The following is a 6,269-nucleotide window of genomic DNA, read 5'->3' on the forward strand; positions in this document are numbered from 1 at the left end:
AAATCATGGCAATGAGCAGCGGGGAGGGGTCAGAGTATGACGCTGCAGGCCCCACAGGAGGAGGGTGATGGAGGTGTTTGCAAGGGGCTGGAGCTGCCCCTCACCTGTGGGGACCCCACACCTGCACACGCAGCCCTGACCCTCCTGATCACCAACGGCTGCCGACGGAAAGCCTCGGACAAATCAATTCCATTGCTACTGTATATTGATTAATAATACCCACGGCTATAAAAATATAATGGATTGCCTGAAGAAGAGCAGAGGCAATGTAGAAACCAGACAGAAAACCTGTCTGAAGAGTGATCAATACTTGCATTCAGGAAACTCACCCAGGAGTATAATTGGGCAAAGCAGAACTTGGGCCAAGCCAAGCACCGGGAAAATGATTTGCTAACAACCAGACACCAGGAAGCTTGCAGGACTGGCTGCATCGCTCCTGGGAGAGCTATAGCCATGCCAGCTCCAGTAACATGTTCCGTTTTCTTGTCTTTTGGGGAAGGAAGCAAAACTGCAAAACTTTGTTTTCTCAGCCAGCCTGAATGCTGCCGCTGGGCTGAGCATCCTCCCAGTCAGGACAGCCCCAGGACTCCTCCAGAGCACAGCAACCCCAGGGACGTTTCCCAGCTGCTTCTGAGTCTCGGCAATGCTTCACTGCCAACACGGGGATGCTCTGAGCTGCCCTGCCCGACCAAGCTGGTTGGTTGTTGTGGGAAGCGTGGTCCAGCCTGTGCCAGGCACTCCTCACCTCGCAGAGCGCACTGTGGTTAGCAAAGGCACACAGCCAGATTACAAAATGCAATGAAATACTTAAAAGCTGCCCTCCAGACTAAAGTAAATCAGACATGACTTTGACAAGGTGAAACCAAAGTGATGAAACCAATCCATTGTGCTTGGGGAATCGATCTCCCCGGCAGGGAGTAGAGAGGCCATCGATTCACAGCCTCAGCAGTCAGGAATGTCAAGCTGCCTGATCTAAATTTCTATATGCATCACTCCAGATTAAATGATGGAGGAGCACGTGCGCAGGCACCCCCTTGCCCAGCCGAACCTCACCAAGTGGCACCAGCAGGGACCCGCCAGGCCAGGGCAGGAGCCAGGCAAGGTGGTGCACAGACACCTCTCACAGTGCCTCCCCCGGCATGGCTGGCTCTTCTTGGAGCTGCTCAGTGACACCCCAGACAGCAGAGCGAGCCACAGGAGCTGCCTGCCAGGGGAGCCCCTCTGCAGTGGGGCCAGGCAGGCACCAAGACCCCGACCCCTGCGCCTGCCCGGGTGTGGGGAGGCTGCATTACAGCCTCACTGTGCCAGGAGCGCAGTAATTACGATTTCGTTCTTAAAAATTAAATATTTATCTGCAAAGACGGTCTCTGGCTGTGAGAAGGCCGGGCCTGTGTCAGCACAGGAGCTGAGAGCCGTGCCCAGCCGGGACGGGTGCGGCCACCACGAGTGACACCGCGCTGGTGGGGCTGCGCCGCCGGCCGCTCTGTCACTGTCAGAGCCAGCGAGGCCATTCGTTTTGTCAGAGTGAGAATAAAGAGCAGTCTCTGGGGAGAGATGGAAAAACTCGATCCAGCTCCCAGCAGCCCTGAGGGGGTTGTGTTTTACCATTGCTTTATGACTTACCAGCTGGAACACGAGCAGGCTGAGCCGGCACGAGTGGCAGGACCATTTTCTGCTTCCAGCTCCCACCGGGAGCCGGTGACAGAACGTCAGGGACCAGCGCGGGAGGCGGAGGGGCTGAGGAACAGATTGAGGGAGGCTGGAGGGAGGGAGGGAGGTTGGTGGTGCTCCATCGTGCCAGATCCAAAACACTTCTGGCATGTGCTTGGCCCATCCCACCCCATCCCACCCCATCCCACCGTCTGGGGCTGCTCGGTGCCCCAGCCTGGAAAAGGAGCACTCGTGGAAAAGGTGCCTCTGCTTGGGATGCCCTGTAGCCACCTTGGGGTGGGATCACCTCTCCAGGCTCCTGCCTCTTGAGCTGGACCAGGCCAGGCAGGGGTGGCAAACAGCTCCTGTGCCCAGCTGGGGTGGCTGTGCTCACGTCATGCATGCAAACGTGTATGCAAATGTGTATGCAAATAGGTCCTGCCTCTGGACTCAGGGAGACACCAGGACTCATCAGAACAAATATGGTTTGCCTCAACCACCTTTGTTTCAGTCACCCAAGGAGTGAGTTGCTATTTTGCAGCAGTTATGGCTCATGACTTATTTAACCCTTTCAGCAAAAGGACTCCACTGTACAGAGACGATGAGCTGCAGCACAGCGTGCCTGGGACCCCTGTCCCTAAGGAGCCAAGCTGCAGGCAGCCCCAGACCTTCTCCATGCCACCAAGCCTCCTTCTCTTTATTTCCATCATTTTGCCTGCTGTGGCACAGCTCTCAGAATTCCTGTGTACCTGAGGACCTGGCCTCTCTCTCCCAGGATGGCCCTGGGACACACTGGAGAAGTCTCCAGGCCAAGCCAGGCACCAGGGGTTGTATTCCTGCCTGTGGGCTCAGCCTCTGGGAGGCTCTGCAGAAGTGGCTGGGCACTTTTCTCCCGAGGAAATGTCCTTTATGGGCCCTTTCTTACAAAAAGCCGGGCTGGAATGGAGTGGTCAGGAGCAGCAGGCGTCTGCCTGAGGTGGGGCTGTGCAACATTTCTGGATTCTGAAACTCTGGGAGGGGAAATGGGAAAGCAGGCTGATGTTAGTCAAATAATCCCTCTCATGAGTCTTCTGCAAAGCAGGAGATAAGGCAGTGAAAGGGACAGCTGCCCCTGCGGGTGGGGGTTTCCTGCAGCAGATCCGTCATTGCCACAGGACTGACAGTGCCCACGCTCCATCGCCCTGCCCACCACAGTGCCAGAGCCCGGGCTGTGCCCACCACAGTGCCCAGAGCCTGGGGCTGTGCCCACCACAGTGCCAGAGCCCGGGGCTGTGCCCACCACGGTGCCAGAGCCCGGGGCTGTGCCCACCACGGTGCCAGAGCCCGGGGCTGTGCCCACCACGGTGCCAGAGCCCAGGGCTGTGCCCACCACGGTGCCCAGAGCCCGGGGCTGTGCCCACCACAGTGCCCAGAGCCCAGGGCTGTGCCCACCACGGTGCCAGAGCCTGAGGCTGTGCCCACCACTCACCCCCTGTGCCCCCTGGGCTGCCCCAGGAGCCCGGCCCTGCCAGGGTCAGGCCTGGGGAACACATTAAGCCAGTTCTACAAAAAAAACAAGGCTTGTATAAATAACGAGTTCCCAGGTTGGTGAGAGCTTCCAAATGATTTGCTTCTTTTCAAGCTCACAAAATCCATTTGCAGTTATTTGCAGCAATTCTGAGCACAACACACACTCCAAACACCCCGAAAAAAGGAAGTGAGCCTGGCACATGGTAATTGTTCATGCAAAATAAACCCTCACTCCCAATGACTGGCAACAGGATGCATCATTGTCAACCTCATTTTAGCAATGCTCCATTTTCTGTATGAATTACTGTATCTGCAGTTATAAGAGAGCAAATACTACCCATCACCCATGCCAACTGCAGCTTCCCACTCCCCCACATCACAAGCTTTTTGTACTACGTGAAAGCTAGTCTCAAAATTTCATGTTCATAGTTACAGATTAAATAATATTAAACAGCATTACACTGGAAAGATTTGTTTCCAAGTAGCAGATTCCCCATATTATTCTTTATTGTAAGTAGTTGTTGTTATATCTTATTCATCTGGAAAATAATTTCAAACAGCCATGAAAATAGCGGATTTCTCTCTGTTAAAATGATAGTCAGAGCCTGGGCTGCTGACATATAGTAACATGATTCACTTGGACAGTTACTGACTGCACATCCAATTCATTTCTTCTGTAGAGCACCAAGTTATTATCTGAAATGCACAAGGTGTCTGGGGGTAACATATGATCAGCCGGGGACGCTTTTGACGGCTTGAAGAGCAATCAATAAAAATTGTCTCCAGCAGTTTTGTAGAGTATGGAAGTTGGTGGTGAAATGAAGTGATGGAGATTAACTGGTGGAAGTCAATGCCCCGGTGCTGTGAACCCTGGTTTTTAATTAAAGCTCCAAAGCTGCTTTTCTCTGCAATGGGGTGTTTTCCCCCCGTGCTGAGGGATACGTCCCTGCCCTCTGTGTGCCGTGGTGGCTGTGCCAGCCCAGGCAGCGTGCCTGGCGGGGACAGGGACAGCGCTGCTGGCACTGGCCGGGCCCAGCCCTTGGCAGCCCCTTGCTGCTGCACTGGGCAGTCACGGCTGCCCACTCTGTGGGAATACATCTGAAGGATAATCCTGATGGCCACATTGACCAAATTAATATTCTCCATAACACAGCTACACTCTTCACTGGCAGCTGTTACTTCACCCCCAGCAGAAAGGTCCTGTGAGCTGCCAGTCCCATGTGATGCCCATCTCATCTGGGTAGCGTTTTTGGGGCTGCCTGAGCTCTCACGGAGACTGAGGTAACTCTTTCAATTAACACCAACACTGTGGAGCTGGACTCTGCCCTCGCTGCAAGAAAGGACGTTTGGGTTGTGAGGACATTTGTGCAAAGGCTGCTGGTTCTTTATTGCTTCTATATGCAGTGAAGGGGGTTTGTATCACCAGAATGGGGGTTGTGCCAATGTCCAGGGGGCACCTGATAGTTCCAGGGACAGCTCAAGCCTATGTGCCCTGGGAAATCCATTTGCATTTCTATGTGGAGTGGGTTTCAAAACACTGTTAATTTTTTTCCATTAAACACAGTACAAAGCTGTATGGCTTTGATGGTGACACAGTAATAAACACTCAAAGACTTGTTTACAGAGAAATAGTTATTGTCTGCTAAGTAGTTTTAATGGAAAGCTCCCTGCTGGGGTTTGGGGGGGGCTGTGGATGCGAGGGGCAGGCCCTGAGCAGTGCTCCCTGCTCCTCACATACCCATTGCTTAAGAGCAGAGAAGGTTTTGTGAGAGCTCTAGAGCACACAGATGAGATGATTACATGCTTTAGAGCAAATCTGTCCTCCTTCCTAGTCAAGTGCTTTCCTGCTAGTGCCATGTTCAATACTGGGATTTCTGTGATGGCATCTTCCGAGCATGCCAGGTGAGGCTGCCCTTCCCCTTGTGGTGTGTGTGTCCTGTGGCTGTGCCAGGGCACTGCTGGGCTTTGGGCTGCTCCAGAGTCCCCACCTGGGGGTGCACGTTTCGGTCCAGCAGGGATGTTCACAGGCACCGTACGAGGTAAATGGCAGAAGGGAAAAGGTGGGTCATGGTTTGGTTGCAGCAGCTCATGGAGCAGCTCTGCCAGCTGCTCTTGTGCCAATACCCCAATGGACAGAGGCAGCAGACGGGGAAAGCTGCAGAGGTGCAGCAGAGCAAGAGCCCTGTGCTGCTGTGAGCATGCACTGCAGTGAGCATGCACTGCTGTGAGCATGCACTGCTGTGAGCATGCACTGCTGGTGGCATGCACTGCTGTGAGCATACACTGCTGTGAGCATGCACTGCTGTGAGCATGCACTGCTGGTGGCATGCACTGCTGTGAGAATGCACTGCTGCAGGCAGAGCCGCTCACCGACGGTCCTGCTGGAGAACTGCTGGCCCCGTGGTGCCAGGGCCAGTGCCAGTGCCAGTGTCAGTGCCAGGGCCAGTGCCAGTGCCAGGGCCAGGGCCACAGCCCAGCCCTGGCAGCCCCGCTGCATTCCCCTCCAGCTCACACCACTGCGATCTGCAGCGAGGGCCTGGTGGCTGCATGGGCCCAAACTGCACCATTGGCTTAATAAGAAATGTATAAAAATAATAAAAATGGAAACGCATGGATATTATTTGTCAAGCGTGTGCCTAGCAACTCCCTGTTATTTCACATATTGTTCTAGTGGGAACATAAGTAAAACACATTAGCAGTAATTTAAAGTTGCTATGTGCATTGATTATTTATACCCTTACATAAAACCCCAGCCTCTGTGTGCAGCACACCAGCCTTGATAAACTGTGTATGTTAAATCACAATCTCCGAATATGTGGACAGAATCTCCAGGCGAATATTGTAGGTTTTTTTAATATATATAGAGAGGGATAGATCCACTCTTTGGTAGTGACTTGCTTGGTTCAAGTGCATCTCTAAATCACACTATACATATAAATAATAAATAAGGGAGGCTCATATCCTTAATATTATTCTCATGTCTTATTAAACTAATATTTCAAAAAACTTTTATTTTTCTTTTAGTTGCAGGTCACTGTTAAAGTTTAAAAAAAATATTACAATCCAGCTCTGATGCTTCACGGGAAGAATGTGAAAGTCCCTGTAAAGCA

The sequence above is a fragment of the Taeniopygia guttata genome, chromosome 17 (genome assembly GCF_048771995.1).
Source record: "Taeniopygia guttata chromosome 17, bTaeGut7.mat, whole genome shotgun sequence".
Classification (NCBI taxonomy): domain Eukaryota; kingdom Metazoa; phylum Chordata; class Aves; order Passeriformes; family Estrildidae; genus Taeniopygia; species Taeniopygia guttata.